This window comes from Hemiscyllium ocellatum, chromosome 2 (genome assembly GCF_020745735.1).
Source record: "Hemiscyllium ocellatum isolate sHemOce1 chromosome 2, sHemOce1.pat.X.cur, whole genome shotgun sequence".
Taxonomy (NCBI): Eukaryota; Metazoa; Chordata; class Chondrichthyes; order Orectolobiformes; family Hemiscylliidae; genus Hemiscyllium; species Hemiscyllium ocellatum.
Genome location: NC_083402.1, coordinates 21,575,575 through 21,589,195, shown reverse-complemented (window position 1 = coordinate 21,589,195; position 13,621 = coordinate 21,575,575). Strand labels below are relative to the sequence as shown.

Here is a 13,621-nt window from a genome sequence, read left to right as displayed (position 1 = left end):
CAGTTTGTGTGACATCAGCCCTGAGGGTGCCTTGAGAATGAATTCCTTCTGGCATCCTCCAAAGTGCAAGCAGTTGAATATTTAACACAATGAACCTCATGGGCATGGCCTTCCATTGAGCTAGCAGCAGGAAGACCCCACCCGCCAACTTTCAATGAGTATCGTAATCATTGTGTGTCAAAAGGAAACCAGGCACACACTGACTGTCTGCAGAGGATTTACACTTTTGTTACCCATTCTTGACCATTTGTTAATGGCTGATTCCTCGGCTGACTTTCCCGGTAACGCTGAATTTTAATTGTGCTGATGCTTCTCAAGGAGGGTAAATGAGCACAAATTGGGAGACTTTCAAGGCTCCACTTTACTGATAACCGAAGCAGCACATGCCAAAATTTGCAATGTTGTAGATTGAGTTTCGTGCACAGAACTAATTCCTCAACTTCCACCCTGCATTTTAGATCATGAATGATTAAGTCATTAACAAAATGTAGGTATCTCCCCAGCATTTAGAGTCATTTTGTTGCACAGAAACAGACCCTTCGGTCCTACTCGTCCATGCCGTTCAAATACCCTATATAAATCTAGTCACATTGACCAGCATTTGGCCCATATCCTTCCTATTCATGTACCAGATGCCTTTTAAATGTTGTAATTGTACCAGCCTCCACCACCTCCTCTGGCAGCTCATTCCATGTCCGCATACCCTCTGCTTGAAAAAGTTGCCCCTTAGGTCCCTTTTAAATCTTCCCCCTCTCACCTGAAATCTATGCCCTCTAGTTCAGGACTCGCCCAGTTCAGGGAAATGACTATTCCACCTAAACGTGCCCCTTATGATTTGATAAACTTCTATCAGGTCATGTCTCTGTCTGTTAAGTTCTTCTTCCAGGTATTTTTGTATCAACCAGTTTAGATACATTATGTACACTTCTGGTACAGGTGGGATTTGAACCTATGCTTTCTGACCCAGATGGAGGTGTCTCACCACTGCAGAACGAGAGCCCTAAAGATTCATCTTTCAAGTATCAATCAATTCCCTCCCCTGTGCCTAGCATACATTGAAAATGTATATAGATATTTTTAACCAACCCATTCATAGATGTTATTACATATTTCTGGAGTAGATAAGACTTAAATCCAGGTCTCTTGACTTAGAGGCAGCGACTTTACTTCTGGATTTCTTTATGGATCTTCTTGAGTATACATAACCATTCCTGTTGACAGGATTTCCTAATATAGTGGAAGGTGCTATAGTTATTTCTGTATCAACCCTAGATGAGGTTATTCATTCGTTTTAGAGATAGAGACATCCCTGTTGCACCACAAGAGCCCTTCAAAGATCATTTAAAGTAATGCATGATCTGCTTATACATTCGTCAATGGAATGATCATCTGATTTGCTTCTTCAGTGTTCAGCAATCTGATTTCTCTTCATCAGATCCCATCATTAATTCATGAGCCATTGTTTGCTATTATGGTGTTTATAATTTGATGGCCAGATTTGAGACTATGCTTTATTAGCACTTGTTCCCAGTTTGGCATCCCTGTACCTAATCCAATCCATCTCCTCACACCCTCAGACCTCAATCTGGGACTTGACTTCATTATAAGCTGTTAGCTTCCTTTCCACATTTGACTTCAAATTGCAACAATTGCATCTCAACCTTGACATATCCTGAGCTTTGGAACAGAGCCTTACAGAATTTAGCATTCTAGCTACAGTGAGGACAGCACAGTGGCTAGCACTGCTGCCTCACAGTACCAGAGACCCAGGTTCAATTCCAGCCTCAGGCAACTCTCTGTGTGGAGTTTGCACATTCTCCCCGTGTCTGCGTGGGGTATGCTCCAGTTTCCTCCCACAGTCCAAAAATGTGCAGGTCAGGTGAATTGACCAGTGTTAGGTGTAGGGGAATGGGTCTGGGTGGGTTACTCTTCGGAGGGTTGGTATGGACTTGTTGGGCCGAAGGGCCTGTTTCCACACTGAAAGTAATCTAATCTAATCTACTCCATGGCCCCTCACCTCCATTTATCACATTCATCCTCAATCCAATCTCTCCCTGTACCCAATCTCTGGACACAGTCACATTGAACAATTCAAGACAGAATACCTAGAATTTTATGCATTATTAACAAGAATATATACAGATTAATTCATAAATTAATTCATAAGCCACAAAAGGATGGTTATGACAGATTACTAGGGAGTATTATTCCATACAGAAATAAATGATGATACAGAATGACTCTAAAACTTTCACTGATAAATTTGAGGAGATGACACTCACACCACAGACACTCCCAAATCAAAATCCCATTGGCAGATCACAGAATAACACTGTGTAGAAAGTGTCCATTCTGCCATAACAACTGTTCCAGGCTTCTGAAAAAAAGCAAACAATTAATTTGACTCATTTCTTTCCACATAAATGAGCAAATGCCTTCCCTTTGTTGTCGCGTTGGCAAAACTTTGTCTGAACCTCCTAAGAGTGTCAAAAGGCAACAATAAACTTTTCCGTTCCCATGTCAGTCAGTCTCCTCGCCACTGTCAGTGATGTTGCCAGATTGTAGTGCATTATTCAAATTTATTTCATTTAGGTGGAAACAGTGAGGACTGCAGATGCTGGAGATCAGAACTGAAAAATGTATGGCTGGAAAAGCGCAGCAGGTCAGGCAGCATCCAAGGAGCAGGAGAATCGACGTTTCGGGCATAAGCCCTTCTTCAGGAATGAAGAAAGGCTTATGCTTGAAATGTCGATTTTCATTTAGGTGGGTATAGTTTGTAGACAGAAAGCACTTTCAAAATACTTACAGACCAGATTCCATCTTAGACTGGGCGTAAAAGGAAGAGTTGCACTGCTGAGCACTCAATGACCATTTTTAATCACTAAAACAGGATATATCTCTGAAATATCAGAATAGGATGCCACCATTGAAAAAGGCCACCATGATGCACTGGCAACAAGTGCCAAAAACGTGAAAAGAGTTTTGACAGGCATTTGAAATGTCAAACTGTAATTTTATCTGTAAGCAGAAGAATAAATGGTCAAGCAAAGATTTGTCTTGTTCTGATTTTTGATTGGACTTATCAATAAGTAGACACTGCTGCTGATGCCAAAGAATCTTCTATTATGGACCTTCTCAGGAATATGTAACCAAGCCTGTTGACTTGATTTCTATTGTAGTGGAAAATGCATCAAACCTAAGATGAGGTGAAACAAAACCAGAAATTGCTGGAGAAACTGAACGCGTCTGGCAGTATCTTTGGGAAGAAAGCACTGTTAATGCCCCAATTCCATGTGTGGCACTGTGGCTGAGTGGTTAGCACTGGTGCCTCACAGTGCCAGGGACCCAGGTTTGAATCCAACCTCAGGCAGCTGTCTATGTGGAGTTTATACATTCTCCCCCTGTCTGCATGGGTTTCCTCCCCTAGTCCAAAGATGTGCAGGTTAGGTGAATTTGCCGTGCTAAATTGCCCTTAATGTTCAGGGGTGTGTGGGTTAGGTGCCTTAGTCAGGGGGTGTGTCAGTAATAGGGTAGGGGAATGGGATACTCTTTGGGCCAAATGACCTGTTTTCACACTGTGGGGATTCTATGACTCTTCATGAGTTCTCCAACCATTTCTATTTTTGTTTCAAATCTACAGTGTCCGCAGTTCTTCGTTTTATTCTATGATGAGATGAGTCATTTGATAAACTTTGCTTAGCTGTTGGATGTAAGCATAAAAGCACAATTCCAATTTTACAGATGAATGGCCATTTCTCTGCCCAGTAGTGGCGTTAGCCACAAATGCAGCCTTTCCAAAGATAAACAGGGAGAACATCACAGCTATGTATTTAGAATAAACTTTCCTGAAAAGAAGTTAGCATATTTGAATTTAAACTGATTAAAATGCATAGTGGCATTTGCAAACTGATATCTAGGATAAGCACACCAGAACAACAGGCAAACATTTGCACCTCTCGATATAATGTCTTTGGCCAGACAAGAACATTTAAGTGAACGTGCAAAAATCAGAAAACCATAGATTCTGAAGGGGTGTAGACTTAAGTGCAGCAGACTCTTAACAGAATCAGATTATATTTACTGCTCTCTGGAGATTTATACTCAATAATACTACTAGCAAATCTAACAAAACTAAATGTTGAAATGGAAAATTGCACAGGAAAGCATTTCATTACAGTGAGTCAAGTGCAAAACAGCAAGATTGATCTTTGACCCAATGGCAAAAGTAATACTAGTGCTGGATACATGGTGAAAAGAAAATCTCCTATGTAGATTTTTGACAAAAATTGTTGAAAACAAAGCATCTCTAAGCCAGACTATAATTTAGTAAGTTGCAGCATACTTATGATATATATTAATGACTTAGATGAGGAAAGTAAACATATTACAAGATGATTAGGGGTTTAGATAGGGTTGACAATGAGAACTTGTCAGCTATTACGAGGGGGCATAGCTTTTAATTAAGGGGAGGTAGGTATAGGACAGATGTTAGGGGTAGATTCTTTACTCAGCGAGTCGTGAGTTCATGGAATGCCCTGCCAGTAGCAGTGGTGGACTCTCCCTCTTTATGGGCATTTAAATGGGCATTGGATAGGCATATGGAGGATAGTAGGCTAGTGTAGGTTAGGTGGGCTTGGGTCGGCGCAACATTGAGGACCAAAGGGCCTGTACTGTGCTGTATTTTTCTGTGTTCTATTATCGTGGACTCTCCCTCTTTATGGGCATTTAAATGGGCATTGGATAGGCATATGGAGGATAGTAGGCTAGTGTAGGTTAGGTGGGCTTGGGTCGGCGCAACATTGAGGACCAAAGGGCCTGTACTGTGCTGTATTTTTCTGTGTTCTGTGTTCTATTATCACCAAGTTTGCAGATACTACATAAATAGTTGAGAAGACAAATGATGAGGATGATACATAGAGGATATAGACAGATTAAGTGAGTGAGCAAAAACTTGGCTGATGAAATGTAATGTGGGAAATGGTGAGGTTATGCACATTTGCAGAAAGACTAGAGGAGCTGAATATTATTTAAATGGGGAAATACTGTAGAAATCGACAGAACAGAGGGATTTAGGAAACCTCATCCATGAATCCATAAAAATCACATAACATCAGATTATAGTCCAACAAGTTTGTTTGCAAGTACAAGCTTTCAGAGCGCTGCTGCTTCATCAGGTAGCTAATGGGGCAGGATCATAGGATACAGAGTTTATAGTAAATGACCAAAGTGTCATGCAACTGCTGCGATATATTGAGGATACATCTGAGATGTCACCTTTTATTTTATAAAACCTTAAGTTATCTCGGGAATGTGACTTGAAAGAAGTTCTGGGATTTACATATTAATAAATCGAAACTTGCAACTCATTCTAAGTGATTAAAGACTAGGCTTGTCCAATACATCGTGTCAATAATATGACACTTTGATCTTTTACCATAAATGTTGTGTCCTGTGATCCTGCCTACCTGATGAAGAAGTAGTGCTCCAAAAGCTTATACTTCCAAATAAATTTGTATGTGGGAGCAAGGATAGCTTGCTGCAATTATACATAGCCTTGTTGAGACCACAACTGCAATATTGTGTGCAGTTTTGGTCTCCTAACCTGAGGAAGAGGTTTATAGAGGGAGTGCAAGGAAGGTTGACCAAACTCATTTCTACGATGGCAGTGCTGTCTCATGGAGAGAGTCTGAATTAGTCAGAACTGAAGTTTAGAAAGAATGGGGGAGGATCTTATAGAATTTTAAAGGTTTCTACCATGTCCAGGAAAGGTAAATCCAGGGATAATGTTCCTGACGACAAGAGTCCACAATGAAGTCTCCCAGTTTAAGGATTCCCGGAAAGCAAGTTAGTACTGAGATGAGGAGAAATGCCTTCATCCAGAGATTAAAAACCACACAACACTAGGTCATAGTCCAACAGGACTATAACCTGGTGTTGTGTGATTTTTAACTTTGTCCACCCTGTCAAACCCCGAACCTCCACATCATGTATCGTGAAAAGCTTGCATCCTAGTTCAGCAGGTAGTAGAGATTGTAAATGGAATATTGGCCTTTCCTTCAAAAGGGAATGAAGAGTAACAGTAGGGAGGCTTTGCTAAAAGCACTAGTCAGACCAGAGCTTGAAAACTTCAGTGTTTTGTGCCCTTTATCTAAGGAAAGATACATTGGCTTTGGAGACAGCCTAGAGAAGGCTCGCTAGGCAAATATTAGGTATAGAAGGACAGCTTTATGAAGAGAGGTTGGGCCTGTTCTCATTGGAATAATAGAAGAATGACAAGTGACCTGATTGAAACAAACAGGATTCTTCAAGGTCTTGACAAGTTAGATCCAGAAAAGTTGTTCCTCTTTCTGGATGATTATGACTACAGAGCATAATCTCAGAATGAGGAGTCACACATTTAAAATAGAGATGAGGAGGAATTTCCTCTCTCAGTGGTAGTTTAGAGGGCTGTCAAGGCTGAGTCTTTCAGTATGTACAAGACTGAGGTAGACAGATTTTTCATCAGTAAGTGAATCAAGGGCTATATGGAAAAGACAGAAAAATGGAATTGAGGATTAAAAGATCAGCTGTGATCCCATTGAATGGTGGAGCAGTCTCAATGGGCTGAATGGCCTACTTCTGTTCCTATATCTTATGGTCTTTGAATGCCAAACTGTGGCCGCAACTAATTTCTTATGATAGTTGTGAAAATGGACAACCAATTTTCAACATCCGTCATCTGATTTTTTTTTAATACCTGGGTCCTATTGTGAACTAAATTGGTTTTAATAATGAAAATAACCACAAAAATAAGATGGTTGCATCAATCACCTGGCAACAGGTTGAACCATTTCATGAAACTGTTAATAACCAAGATCCCTGGTTATCTGAAGGAAACTAAGGTGACACTGAAATGACTCATAAGACCATAAGACCAGAAGAGGAAGTAAGGCCATTCGGCCCATCGAGTCCACTCCACCATTCAATCATGGCTGATGGGCATTTCAACTCTGACTCAAACTCAGATCTGTATCTCATGTTTCATTTACATTTTTCTGCAAGTTTATTCATATTTATTCCTCACCACCTGGAAAAATAGCTCCTGGTGAGAAAGGAAATTTAAGAAATATCCATTCATCACAAATTTAGATTTTGCCACTGTTGAAGACACAAGACAGCAATTAAATTTTATCCTGTGGTCTCAGGATAAAACTGAACACCTCAAACCATTAATACATGTTTTAAAACCACCTATTCTTGTTCTTCCTTTTTAAACTGTTGCTTCTGTATGTTTCATGTTGCATTTTATTCTGTTTCTTGGAGGTGGTGAGTAATAAAATCCCTCTTTCTTTCACTCAAGTAAATCCTGCAAATGAATCCTTAATTTTTTGATGAGCACTACATTTTAATTAAAGTGTAATATATGTGTGTGCAAAAAAAAAATAAAAATCATCCTTGCAGCCAACTGAGAAGGAAATCATTTGGCAACACAGCATATAGTGCTTTGACCATAAATCCACAAGATATAGAAACGGAATTAGGCCATTCAGCCCATTATGTCTGCTCCACCATTCAGTCATAGCCCCTTGATATGTTTCTCAACCCCAGTCTCCTGCCTTCTCCCCATACCTCTTGATTCCCTTACTAATCAGGAACCGATCTATCTCTGTCTTAAATACATTCAGTGACCTGGTCTCTATAACCCTGTGTGACAATGAGTTCCACAGATTAACTACCCTCTGGGTGAAGAAGTTCTACCTCATCTCAGTTCTAAAAAGTCATCCCTTCACTCTGAGGCTCTCCCCATGTTAGTCCTACTAGTGGAAATGTCTTCCCCACATCCACTCTGTCCAGGCCCCACAATATTTTGTAAGTTTCAATCAAAACCCTCCTCATCCTTCTAAACTGCATTGAGTGAAGACCCAGAGACCTCAACTGTCCCTTATATGACAAATCCTTTAACCCCATTCTTGTAAACCTCCTCTGTACCCAGTTCAACGCCAGCACATCATTCCTTAGATACAGGGCCTAAAACTGCTCACAATATTCCAAGTGTGGTCTGACTAGACCCTTATGCAGCCTCAACAGTACTTCCCTGCTCTTGTATTCTAGCCCATTCAAAATGAATACTGGCATTGCATTTGCCTTCCTAACCACCAAATGAACCTGCATGTTAACCTTAAGAGAACCCTGAACTAGGACTCCCTAGTCTCCCTCTGCTTCAGATTTCTGAAGCATTTCCTGTTTAGAAACTAGTCTACACCTCTTTCTATGCTTTCCCACATTGTATTCCATCTCCCACTTCTTTTCCCACTTGTCTAGCCTGTCCAAGTCCTTCTGCAGCCACCCATTTCCTCAGCATTACCCAACCCTCCACCAATCTATGTGTCATCTGCAAAGTTAGCAACAATGCCCTCAGTTCCTTTTTCCAGATCGTTAATATGTAATATGGGTGGTTATGGTCCCAACTCTTGCCCCTTCAGCACTCCAGCTAATCACCGGCTGCCAAGCTGAAAAAGACCCTTTATTTCTGTCTTCTGCCAATTAGCCAATCCTCTATCAATGTCAGTACCTTGCTCCTAACACTGTTTTATTGAGCAGCTTCTTGTGCAACATGTTCCTGGAAATACAAATACATCACATCCATTGGCTCTCCTTTGTCTAACTTGCTCATTATGTCCTCAAAGAATTCTGACAGGTTTGTCAGACATAACCTCCCCTTGATGAAGCCATGCTGACTCCATCCTATTTTACCATGCACTTCCAAGTACTGAGCAAGTTCATCCTTAATAATGGCTCTAAAATTTTGCTAACAACCAAAATCAGGCTAACCAGCCTATGGCTTAATAAATATCTAACTGTCAATGTGAATGTCCCAAAATACAATGCTTGACTAATTTCTTTGTACCGAGATAGTCACAGCTGATGATACTATGGGACAGGTCAGATCTCAGAGTGAAACCATTCAAAATTTCATTCTTTCATTTTTATTTAGTTAATATGATGCTCAGTTACTAAAAAATAATGACATGGTTCAGATTTTCTTTTACAAGAAAATATCAGTTTATCGCACAAAAGAAGAATTAATCATGAAAAAAGCTATTGAAACATAGAAGAAAATTAACAAGTTTTAAATCACACAATAAAACTAATTTTCAGACCATTTCCATTACCGAGTCTTAATTCCAGAGAAATTACACCACTGTTTCAGTTCTTTAGGGTTCTGTTTAATTGGTTCCTGACAACTTTTGTCAAGCATTTTTGTTTGAAATTCAAATAGCCTGCAGATTTCTAACAAAACTCTCCTGGTCTGAAGCTTCCATAACTGAAAACCCTTCCACTAAGATCTCTCCACTGCCCTAAAGCCTTCCTAAACTAATATTACTTATAAACTCAAATCTGTTGTTGTATAAGCTGAGTTCTTTTTTTAATCTTGCTAATTCAGAACATTCTGAACTGATAATAAAGCGACTGGCCTTACATATTTACTCCATGTGCCATAAACACAACAGTGTAAACATTTTTCCATTGACACCATAAGGGTCTGCAGTTACCTGATCTCTAACGAATGCTGGATTAAGTCACTTTTCTAGAAGGAGGCTAATGAAAAAGAAAACCCTACACAGGAATAATCTGCCTCTATTTTGACATTCCTGATGAAGAGCTCTGGCCCGAAACGTCGAATTTCCTGTTCCTTTGATGCTGCCTAACCTGCTGTGCTTTAACCAGCAACACATTTTCAGCTCTATTTTGACATACAAATTTTGAAAATCATACTATATATACTATATGATATGAATTGATCAACTATATGCCAATGGATTGCTGTTGGCTTGAGTGACCTTAGAGTGGACTTCCGCTATGATAGACCAGTCTGTCCTCTATGTCTGGTTTGTCTCAGTCAGCAGAGTGCTAGTTAGGTTGGTAAACTTCATCTGTTCTGCTCTAGCAGTGATATGGATATGGATATAGTGTTCATGGATGTGTAGGTTAAGTGCATTAGTCAGGGGAAATGTAGAGTAATGGGGTCTGGGTGGGTTACTCTTCAGAGGGTCAGTGTGGACTTGTTGGGCCAAATAGCCTGTTTCCATACTGTACAAATTCTATGATTCTATGTTATGGTAAAGTAAGTTCAAGTTTTTAGTCACACATTGTACATTCATAGCAGTTCAAACTATGTCTTTGCAGGTAGAGAATTACTTCTCCTTAAGTTTCCAGGTCAATCTTTATGGGTTATGCCTTACTTAGCTCCTTAGTTACATCACGGACTAACTTAAAATAATCGTTTACTCCACACAAGTCAACAAGTCATTTTGGTTAGCTTTTTCAACCCAGTTTCAGAAAAATATGCTTGCTGTTTGATTGGTAAAAAGCTGAATGTTTGATTGTGAGAAAATGTTAATACTGCAGGAGGAACAGATGAGTTAACATCAATTGAATGAAGTCATAAACTATGTTTTGGCTAAACATGAAAAGAAAAGTCAGCTCTCAGTTACAGGCATGTGCTCCATAACAAATATACATATGATATTGTATCTTTTTTATGTGGGAGGGATGATTGGTGCAAAAATGTTTAAGTTACTGAGCCAGATTTTTCTTCAAGTTCACTCAATTATTTTTGGTGAGCTGTTCCCATTCGTAAATAATTGAAGGACTAGGGAAAGCAAAGTTAAAGTTTCTGGCAAGAGGTTCAGGGGCTCGGAGGGGGATGGAGGAAAGTGAAGAAGAAGCTTCAAGTAGTGATGACCGAGAACCCCCGTCTCTGAGGGTCGTGGAAGCAGACACTCTAAATGATTTCGAAAGGAAAACACGTGGCCACTTGAGGGGAAATAAGGAGGATAAGGCAGGTGAATGGAACTGACTGGACTGCTCTCCAGAGAGTGGACACAGACTTGATGAGCTGAATGACCTCATCAGTACTATACCAATGAGTAAAGAGGAGGACAGTGCGATTTATCAGGTCTGTCTCCAAAAGAGTCAGGACAAGATGTGCTGAGTGGCCTGTTTCTCTGATTCTATCAATAGAATCCCAACAACCTAACTGGGGAAATGATCTACTCTGTTTAACGGAGATACTCACTGCTTGAGGAGCATCACAGATGATTTGGAGCACAGAGAAAGGGAGTGGAAAAGACCAGTTTGAACAGACCTATCCCACCACATTTAGGGAGACCTTTGGATTCTCGTTATCAGTTTATACTGGGAAGTCAACTAATGGTGTTGAACACAAGCAATCCAGAGAGTATGTGTATTCTAGAAGTGAACTGTATGAATAATTGAAGCAGATCAGCCAGAGTTTAATACAATTTATAAGAGGATATTTCAACATTGTCTTCCTCATGTTTCTCACTTCAACATTCGCATTCTTCAAAATACTCTACCTGTTTAAGATTTGCACAAACCTAACAAAGTACATTTTCCCTTATGAAGTGGAGTGGATCCAAATTGCAGTTGAGCAGCGTGGAACACATTTAAATTACATTTTCTTTCTCCATCTCATCAATCATTTAAGTTATCTGGGATTGAGAAAATGAGGAATCTTAGACTTAAGCATGAATGCCCAGTAAAAAAAATATTAAAGTCAAACTACAAAAGTTATATTGTACCTTTAACGTGAATTACATAACATATTTTATGGGAATGGAATGAAAGAAAATGTAATACCATAGCACACATGGCCACATGAAGACAGATGGCCAAAACTGTGTCAAAGAGGTTGAGCTTAAGGATACTCTGAAAGGAGGTGTTAAAGATATGAAGAGACAGTACCCAAGTTCATTAACTTTTGATAATCTAATCATCGTTATACATTTTTCACATGTATTTTGTGGACTATTAACTACTCACATCCATGTCTGTGCAAGATTTGTTTCCATTCACCTCTGCCAAATTTAATGTCGAAAATGAGGATTAGGTTCCAAGATAATGTCACTAATTATGCAGAAAAATGCAGTGGGGATGTTTAACAGTTAATAACCCTGCTTTTACATAAACTTTCTCAGTTAATTATGCCTTGCATTCCCTTCATTCCCTACCCTCCTGAACTGCTGATAGATTCCAAACCATGCTTTATCTCTGATACTGGATACTGAAGATTTTTTTTAAAAAAGGAAGTGTTGCAGTTATGTAACAGTATTCACAACCCCTAGACTTCTCAAAGTGCTTCACTGCCAATGAACTATTTTTATACTTTTGAAGTGTAGTCCCTGTAGTAATGAAGGAAATGGAGCAGTCACTTTGCAGACAGCAATCAGCAAAAGATCAGGTAATCTGTTTTATGGTGTTGGTTGAAAGCGAAATGTTGGCCAGAGCTCCAGGATAAATTACAACTGTGTGTGTGTGTGTGTGTGTGTGTGTGTGTGTGTGTGTGTGTGTGTGTGTGTGTGTGTCTATCCTGTCCTACCATTGGCCATCCTAATTAAACATCTGGGATGGAACGGTGATTCAGTGAGTAGCACTGCTGCCTCACAATGCCAGGGATGCAGCTTTGATTCCACTTTGGGATGACTGTTGGTATGGCGTTTGGACATTCTCCCTGTGTTTGTGTTGGTTTCCTCCAGGTGCTCCAATTTCCTCTCATACCGCAACAATGTGTGGGTTAAGTGGATTGGCCAAGATTAATTGCCCAGTGTCCAGAGATGTATAAGTTAGGTGGGTCAGTGATGGGAAATGCAGGGATAAGGTAGGGGGTGGGTTTGGCGGAAGGCTGTTCGCAAGGTTGGTGTGTATTAATCAGCCAAATGGTCTGTTTCCACACTGTAGGGATTCTAGTTTATACACTGCACTATCTGCATTGCCATGATAAAATGGTGAAGCCAAAACCAACAATTTGTATTTGTCCAGCACAGTTGATATTTGTAAAATACCCTAAAAAGCTTCTCAGAAAAGCAAGCAGATCAAAATTACTATCAGGCCATTACGAAACGTGACAAAGCTTTGTGAAAGACACAGGCTGCGAGGAGATTTTCAAAGGTGGAGGGAGACAGAGATTTAGAAAATAAATTCCTGAACTCTATAGTGAGGGACTCGGGCAGCAGTAAGGGAAGAGGAAATTGGGAATGTGCAAGAGCAGCATGTGGGAGGAAAGCAAAACTCTTAAAGTGTTAATGCAATAAGGAGGGCCAGGCCAATATAAGGATTTCAAAACAAGGATGAAGATTTTAAAATCAAAGCTTTCCTTGCCAGCCTAGGAGAAGCTGAAGGTCAGTGGGCACAGAAGTGATGGGAGAAAAGGACTTGGTGAGACTGAGGAGACAGGCAGCAGATGTTTGGAGCAGCTTAAATTTATGGAGCTATTGACGCATTTGATTGTGACAAGTCTGCCAGAGAGATTTCAGCATCCTTACTGTGAACACTTAATGGTGAAATGGTCACATCCCCTCTCTGACATGGAAGCCTCAGATCTCACTCCTGGAAGTGATGGCTCAGGAAGGTGAATGCACAACATGTCCAAACAGTTTGGGTATAAAATCCTGCAACACGCCAGTCCTGCCAATAGCAAGGGATAAGAGCAGGAGAATTGCTAATCGGATATGAGATAGAAAATATCAATGCCTCCACCATCGCTATTCTATACCAAGTTTGTAAAAGTGCACATTTCTATAGGAACAGGGTATAGGTGGGGGCATGGGTTGGGGGCGGG

General features: G+C 40.2%; 1 protein-coding gene across 1 annotated transcript in view; it reads left to right on the top strand.

The window, feature by feature from the left end:
• Positions 1-13,621, top strand: part of vegfc (vascular endothelial growth factor c) — a 234,832-nt gene that overhangs the window by 156,798 nt on the left and 64,413 nt on the right. The gene's annotated exons all lie outside the window — the stretch shown is intronic.